Source organism: Callithrix jacchus, chromosome 1 (genome assembly GCF_049354715.1).
Source record: "Callithrix jacchus isolate 240 chromosome 1, calJac240_pri, whole genome shotgun sequence".
Lineage (NCBI taxonomy): Eukaryota > Metazoa > Chordata > Mammalia > Primates > Cebidae > Callithrix > Callithrix jacchus.
The window spans coordinates 151,232,496-151,240,936 of NC_133502.1; positions in this window are offsets into that span (position 1 = coordinate 151,232,496).

Here is an 8,441-nt window from a genome sequence, read left to right on the forward strand (position 1 = left end):
TTGGCCTGGGCAGGTTTGAGTTCTGTAAGCAGGCTGCCTAAATCTTAACCTGGGGCTATTATTGAACCATTATGGGAGTGAGATTTGCCTTGCCAACTGCCTGGGAGTTTGTGAGACTTTCCACTCCCTTTGCAAACTCTTCCGTGCAGCAGAGACAGTTATACTACCCTCTGGAACACTACCTGAGTGGCCTGAGAACTAGCCACTGACACACACAGGAGCCACAGTTTACCTGACATGTGGAGGGTCAGATGACAGAACTGCCTGACCTAGCCCCCATCTGTTTGTACCCCTCCACTTGCACTGGTAGCTTAACACAAAGGATATAAAATTGGGGGAGCTATATAGCTCTGCCCATGACATGAGAAAGCACAATACCCACCCTGGGAAAGCAAAGGTATGCTCAAATCCCACTGCTACTACTGCAGCTGGTGCTTTTTTGCAAGCACATCCTCCTCTCTGGAAGCCCAGTTATACAGTCAATTACAGCAACCCTAAGTAGAATGACACTGTGCCTAGAAAGGAAAACAATGAATGTATAACTTCAGCTATCACCATTGCCTACAACACCCTGGATAACCAAGGTTCTGAGTCTGATTTCATGATAACTTCACTACTAATATAATCAGCATTCAAGAAAGCCAGCATGCTGAGCCTATCTACAATCAAGGAATCTCACAGTGTCTACATCACTCCCCTGCCACCTCCATTAGAGTTGGTGCTGCTTACCACTGCTGGGAATCTTGAGGGTAGGTTACACCACCAGATTCTTTGCAGATATTTTCCAGCATCAGCCTGGGGTGTGGCAGCCCCATGGGGTGGCTTGACTGAGAAGAACAATAGCAATTGTTGCAGCATGGTTGTCAGAAACTCTTACTCCCAAAGGGAGAGAGGGAGTACCACATCAAGGGAACTCCCATGGGACCAAAGAATATGGATGGCAGGCCTTAAGTCCCACATCATTTCATTGATAAAAAGATTCTTTCAGCAGAGACACAGTTGCAGTGCTAGGCTCAGCAAGGAAAGTTCGCACCACTACCCCAACAGTCAGGCAGCCTTGGTACCATGAAGGGTCTTTGAGAAGGGTTCTTCTTTCACCCCTTCACCACCACTGCAGACACAGCTAGAGTTTCTACCACAGAACACATCATGGATGTACCTATAAACAGGCTTCCTGGAATCAGGAATCAACCACTTCAGGGTGAGTGATTCTCAGGAGGAGCACTCTCCAGCTTCAGGCTTGCATGAGAGGCAGTCACAGTTCCTTTCTATTTGGAGCATTAACATTCCCATAGATAAGAAAAGGTGCCTCTCTGATCTGAACAGCCAAAACACTGCAGCAGAGGTGAGACCAGGTAGTGGATAGCATTTCTGCTGGCCTGGCAGAGGAGCTGAGGTAATTCTTACCTGTTACCCTGATAAGGCCTCAGTGCATCTAACTGAGGGCCCCTTCAGCCAACTTTATCAAGACTGGTATCTCTGCCCACCACTGAGTATTGTATCTGTCCATCCACTTTAGCCACAACCAGTTCCTACCCAGGGATAATTACCCTACTGTTCTAAAGCCTGATCCATCAACTCAGTAAGTAGGGGAATGAAATAAGCTTGAAGAGATCCTTGCCACTTCAACCCCATAGCAGATTCTGAACTGCCCACACAACAAATGCATAGCTACTACAGTCAGCATCTGAGAAAGCCATCACATAAAGACTGTGTACAACAAAGAAACTCATAGTCTTCACCCCAAAAGGCACTGAGAACCAAATTAGGCTATAATAAACTATAAACATTAAATTCCATCCTTAAGATGAAGAAAAAGAAATTTACAAACAAAACACAGTCAAATTAAAAATGTATTCAAGAACAATTAGAATAAATAGTCTACACAAGTGAGAAGCAAACAGAAGAGTAATTTTGATAATATAACAAAACAAGGTTCTTTGATACCCTGAAAAGGTCACACTAGCTCCCTAAAAATCAATCCAAACCAAGATGAAGACCTTGAAATACCAGATAAAAAATTCACAAGGTTAGTTATTCAGCTACTCAAAGAGATAACATAAGAATGTGAAAATCATCATAAGGAAATTTTTAAAACAATTTAGGATATTAAAAATTTTTCCAAAGAGATAGATATGACAAAGAAAAATCATCAGAACTTCTGAAAATGAGAGAAACATTAATGTATTCTACTTATTGTATTTTTGTAAAGAAATACAAAATGCAGTAGTAAAATTCAACAATAGACTAGAACAAATAAAAGATGGAAAATCATAGCTTGAAGATGAGGTTTTTAAATTAGTCCAATCAGACCAAAATAAAGAAAAAAATCAAAAGAGATGAACAAAGTTTCCAAAAAAATAGGGAATTATGTAAAACAGTCAAACCTAAGAAAAATGCATGTTTTTAAGGGAGAAGAGAAGACATAGATATCCAAGTACAATCAGTTCAAAGAATGCCTAGGAAAGCCATTTGAAAATAACTATCACCAGCCGGGCGCGGTGGCTCAAGCCTGTAATTCCAGCACTTTGGGAGGCCAAGGTGGGTGGATCACAATGTCAAGAGATCGAGACCATCCTGGTCAACATAGTGAAACCCTGTCTCTACTAAAAAATATACAAAAAATTAGCTGGGCATGGTGGCACGTGCCTGTAATCCCAGCTACTCAAGAGGCTGAGGCAGGAGAATTGCCTGAACCCAGGAGGCGGAGGTTGCCGTGAGCGGAGGTTGCGCCATTGCACTCCAGCCTGGGTAACAAGCATGAAATTCCATCTCAAAACAAAACAAAACAAAACAAACAAACAAACAAAAAAGAAAATAACCATTACCAAGACACAGTCATCAGACTATGCAATGTCAACGTGAAACAAAGACTTCTAAGAGCTGTAAGACAAAAACATTAAGGTAGTCTATAAAGGAAAACATATCAGACTAACAGCAGACTTCTCAGCAGAAACCTTACAAGCTAGATGGGATTGGGGTTCTATCTCTACTCTCCTTAAACAGAATAATTGCTAATCAAGAAGTCTGTAACCAACGACACTAAGCTTCATAAATGAAGGAAAAATAGTTTTTCAGACAAACAAACGCTGAGGGAACTTGCTGCTACTAAATGAGCACTACAAGAAATGCTAAAAGGAGTTCTAAATCTTGAAATAAAAGCTCAATATGCACCAAAATAGAACCACCTGAAAGCATAAAACTCACATGGCCTATGAAACAGTAACATAACAACAACAATGAAACCCCCAAAGTATCTAGGTAACAACTAACATGACAAATGGAACAGTACCTCTCATCTCAACATTAATGTTGTATGTAAATGGCTTAAATGTTGCATTAAAAGATACAGAATGACAGGATGGATTAAAAAAACAAAAATAAAATATCTGCTGTCTTCAAGAGACTCACCCAAAACATAAGGATTTCTATAAACTCAAGGCAAAAATATGGGAAACAAATACTACACACAAACAGAAACCAAAAGTGAACAGAAGTAGCTATTCTTATATGAGAGAAAACAGATTTTAAAGCAATGCCAGTAAGAAGTAAACAAAGTAAAGTGGCAGGATACAAAATCTACACATGGCCGGGCATGGTGGCTCACGCCTGTAATCCCAGCACTTTGGGAGGCTGAGTCGGGTGGATCATGAGGTCAACAGATCGAGACCATCCTGGTCAACATGGTGAAACCCTGTCTCTACTAAAAATACAAAAAATTAGCTGGTCATGGTGGTGCGTGCCTGTAATCCTAGCTATTCAGGAGGCTGAGGCAGGAGAATTGCCTGAAACCAGGAGGTGGAGGTTGCCGTGAGCTGAGATTGCGCCATTGCACTTCAGCCTGGGTAACAAGAGTGAAACTCCATCTCAAAAAAAAAAAAAAAAAAAAAAATCAGCACACAAAAATAAGTAACATTTGTGTATGCTAATAGTGATCCATCTAAAAAAAATAAATCAAGAAAGCAATAGCAACAAACAAAATCAAGCAAAATACCAAGGGAAAAACTAAAACAAGGAGCTAAACGATTTCTATAGTGAAAATTATAAAATATTAATGAAAGAAAATGAAGAAAACACAAATAAATGGAAAGATACCCAGTGTTCATAGATTGAAAGAATTAATATTCTTTAAATGTTCTTACTACCCAAAATAATCTACATTCAATATAATCTTCATCAAAATACCAATGGCATCTCTCACAGAAGTAGAAAAACAATCATTAGATTTGTATAGAAATACAAAAGATCCTTAATAGCTAAAGAAATATTGAATAAAAAGAACAAATCTGGAGGCAATATACTACCTGACTTCAAAATACACTACAAAGCTATAGTATCAAAAATAGTATAGTACTAGAATAAAAATAGATACATAGTCATTGAAATTAAGAAAAACAAACTTAGAAATAAATGCATGTATTTATAGCCAACCTATTTTTGAAAAAGGCATTAAGAAAATACATTGGTGAATGAATGGTCAGTCTCTTCAATAAATAGTGCTGGGAAAACTGGATATTCTACAGGCATAAGAATGCAACTAGACTCTCCACTTCTCATCATAAAGAAAAATCAACTCTCAATAAATTGAAGACTTTAAAAAAGGCCCAGAAATATAAAACGACTAAACGAAAACATAGAGAAAACACTTCGCAAAGCTAGAAAAAGTTTTTTTTTGTAAGACCTTAAAATCAGGGGCAAGAAAAACAAAAATAGACAAATGGGATTGCACCAATCTAAAATGCTTCTGATAAATGAAAATCAACAGAGTTGAAACAACCTACAGAAGTTGAAAACTATCCATCTTACAAGGGATTAATATCCAAGATATGTAAGAAACTCAAACAACTTAATAACATAAAATGAAATAGTTTGATATAAAAATGGGCAAAGTACCTAAATAGACATTTCTTAAAATAAGACATACACATGACCAACAGTTACATTAAAAAAATGCTCTTTAAAATCAAAATGACCATGAGCTATCACTTAACCACAGTTATAATGGCTATCATTAAAATGATAAAAAGTACCAAATGCTGGTTATGATGTGGAGAAAGGGTACATCGCTGGTAAAAATGTAAATTAGTACATCCATTATATATGACAGTATGGAGGTTCCTCAAAAAAGTAAAAATAGAACCATCATACATTACAGCAATTCCATTACTGAGTAAATATCCAAAGAAAATGAAATATGTATTTCAAAGTCAATCTGCTCTTCCATGTCTATTGCAGTGCTATAACCATTTTGCTGTGTTATCATAAGAAAATAATGACTCAATTTACACGAATTACTTTATAACCCATAAAACACTTAAATATATATACATATACTTTTAAAAACTGGAATGTTTATGCTTAAAGACATAGTTATTAGGCTCAAAACAACCACAAAATACTTATGTATGATTATCATGATGAAGCTGGATAGACATTGTCAAGATCTTAAAATATAATAAAAAGTATATATGAAAGGAAGTTATATTTCTATTAAGCCTCAAATAGTAATACTATTCACTGTAAAACACAATGAAATTTCATCTTGTAATAACATGGATGAACCTGGATAAGATTTTTGTAAGTGAAATAAGCCAAGTACAGAAATATCAATTCTGAATGATGTCACTCATTTGTGGAATCTAACACAAGATGATCTCACCGAAGTAGAGAGTAGAATAATGGTTAACAGAGGCTGAGAACAACAGCCAAAGGGAGGTATAGGAGAAGCTGGTCAATAGTTACAAAGACATGAAAATAAGTCATGGTGTTCTATTAGACAGTGGGGTGACTATAGCTAATAATAATGTATTATGTATTTCAAGATAGTAGAAGAAAATAATTGAATGTTGATATGGTTTGGATCTGTGTCTCCACTGAAGGTCAGGTTGAATTACAATCCCCCATGATGCAAGCGGGGTTTGGGGGGAGGTAACCAGATCATGGGAGTGGATTTCTCATGATAGTCTAGCATCGTCCACTTGGTGCTGGTCTCAGGATAATGAGTGACTTCTCGTGAGATGTGGTTGTTTTGAAGTGTGTAGTATCCACACCCCATGACCTATTGACCTATTGCACTTGCTCCGGCCATGTGACATGCCTGCTCCCTCTCTGCCTTCCATCATGATGGCAAGTTTTCTGAGGACTACACAGAATCCAGACAGATTGCATCATCATGCTTCCTGTGCAACCTGCAGAACTGTGAGCAATTAAACCTCTTATCTCTATAAATTACCGAGTCTCAGGTATTTATAGCAAAACAAAAATGGATTAATACAAATGTGATAAACAAAAATAATAAATGCTTAAAGGGGTGAAGATGCTAATTACCCTGGTTTGATTATTATGCAATATATACATGCATTTAAAACTCACAACTGTACCCCATACATATGTACAATTATTACATGTCATTATAAAAACTTTTTGAAATGATACAAACTACTATACTGTGTAAAATGTCTTAGAATGCATTTAATAAGGTGGTTTCTACCTTTATATACTCTTTTTATTGTCTTAAACCTTTTGTGAAACAAAGAGGGAGATAAATTGATACATGAATAGAAAGATAGATTAATAAGTAGATATACAAATCGTACATACAGACACATTATATATGTACGTGCCTATATAAATACATGAAACACTGAGTCTCTGAAATTATTACAAGCTTGAAGAATCTATAATTACATATATTGATTTTAAGAATGGAATTATAAGCCAAGTTTCTGAGTTGTTAACATATTGCAGACTTAGGAAATATTTCTCATTCAAGAACCACCTCTTCTAACCTTTTCATTATAGAAAAAATGAGTTAATGTATACAAATAACTATACAACCTATAAAACACTGAAAATATGTATACATATATTTATAAAGTAAAATATCTATGTTTGAAGACATGATTTCTAAGCTTAAAAATAACCACTAAAATACTAATGTATGATTATAGTGCCAATGCTGGATAGACATTGGCAATATCTTAAGACACTATATATATGGCTGATATATATATATATATATATATGGCTGATATAGTTTTATATATTTCTATTAATCCTCAAATTCTAGAACAGACTCTTAGTCTTAACATTGGATTTGTCATAGGCAAAAATCTAAGAAAGACTCCCAACAACCATTCCTTCGGAGTGTGTGTAGAATTTGTGAATAACAGGAGATAGCATTATTATTACATGCTACATTATGAAGTACAATTGATCCTTATGATAAAGACATTATCTAGGTTTATTGAATCTAACCATTTGAGCCCTTTAGGAAACAAAGCTTTTCCTCAACTGACAGTGGTTAAGGAAGGCTGAAAAAAGACTGATTTAATTATGAGGACTCCATGAACTATTTCAGGTTTGAAGATATACGGTGTGGTATTTGAGAAGGAATTTAGACAATTTCTAAGAGCAGAAAGCAGCTCATAGCTGACAGTTTGCAAGAAAACAGAGATATCAGAACTATAGCCACAAGGAATTAAATTCTACCAGCTGAAACGTGCTTAGACACTGAGTTTAATTTCTTAGAGTCTCCAGGTAAGACACAGTTCAACTGACAATTTGATTTCAGTCTTGTGAGACTAAGCAGAGGACCTAGTTAAACCTGCCTAAGCTTTTGAATTATAAAATTTTGAGACAAAAAATAAGTATTGTTTTATGTCACTAAATTTGTAATAATTTTCTATGTAGCAATAGAAGACTGGCACATGCTCATTATAAAATATCATTGGCTAAAATATTAGTAGGTCATAACATTTAATTAAGAATGACAATGAGATCAATTCAAGAGATGATAATGCAGAAGGCAAGTATCGCTGGTTGCTCAGACATGATTTAGATTTTAATGTATGCTGATAGAGTAAATGCATTAGAGATTAATATTTTCATCAGCCACTACAGACTATAAAATGCCCAACAAAATATTGTAGGTTTAGAAATTATACTTTGCTTTAAACCATCACTCTTCAGGAAAACATCAGGAGATATTCTCATTAAGTCAGACAGCAAAATAATCTGATCATAGAAATCTAAACGATAGAAGGCTCCCATCCCAGCTCCAATGCCTTTAGAATTTATCATTGTATAAGACCAGTTAGAAACTTTGAATCAAACCACTAATATTTTTGTAGTTTACCTCTTATAGTAGCTGATATTTAATAAAACTATTTCTTAAGACAAAAATAGTTAAGATAGTCTAAAAACAGCTAAATAAGAGCCACATGTTTAAATGCCTCTCTGTACATTACTAGTATTCATCTATTAATAGGGTGAGATTCTGAGTTTAATAAAAATGTACTAACTCAGATATATCAATATGTTTATAAGTTTAAAAAGCATCTAGCTTTGTTTAAAATATTTTGTTTATAAGCAGACCATAAATTTAAGATGAGAGAAAGACATATAAAATTATGCAGATGATTTAACAAAAGTTATAGGAA